The sequence below is a fragment of the Micromys minutus genome, assembly GCF_963924665.1.
Source record: "Micromys minutus genome assembly, chromosome: 1".
Classification (NCBI taxonomy): domain Eukaryota; kingdom Metazoa; phylum Chordata; class Mammalia; order Rodentia; family Muridae; genus Micromys; species Micromys minutus.
In genome coordinates, this window is record NC_137969.1 from 71,569,795 (window position 1) to 71,570,454 (window position 660).

The window sequence follows — 660 nt, forward strand, 5'->3', positions numbered from 1 at the left end:
ACAACCATTTCTTCCTACCAGTTTCACACTTGAGAGACTTGGGCTATAGGTTTCTTGAAAGTTGGTCTGACAGATAGAATGTAAATGACAAAAGAGTTCATTACTGGAAGATGCAGAACAAAGTGGGGTCTAGACGAGGTTTCCACGCAACTCTTGAAAGTGTGGGTACATGTAAGTTACCCTATTCTCTGCTCTACTTTAGACCCAAGATCGGCTCATCTCTTTGGTACTGAACAGCTTGATAATTGTAAAGGTTTCTCAGATGTGATTCTTTCTGCTATAATGGAAAACTGAAGCGGATCAGAAAGAGTGAGATGCACAGTGAGTGAGAGGAAAAGAGAAGAATGCAGAGAAGGCAGCTAACCACTGATGCCTCTCCCTGTCTGCCCTGCCTGCCATCTTCCTCTCCTTTCCCCTTTGTCTGCAGCTGGAGCGCAGTGTCCCGTGTCATCAGCTTTTGACTGTAAGGGAGTAAAGATAGGAAGAAAACTCAGTTTCTAGAAGAACAGTAGCAGTCTATGTGTCCGTGATAGAGGATGCTGTTGTCATAAGTTTGTGTGCACAGACTGACTGGCTTGAGGAGGATGAGTGGATTCTTCCTACTCTGTATTAGACTGCCTTGAAAAGTGCAAACTTAGGACTTATGTAAAGCACTGATTA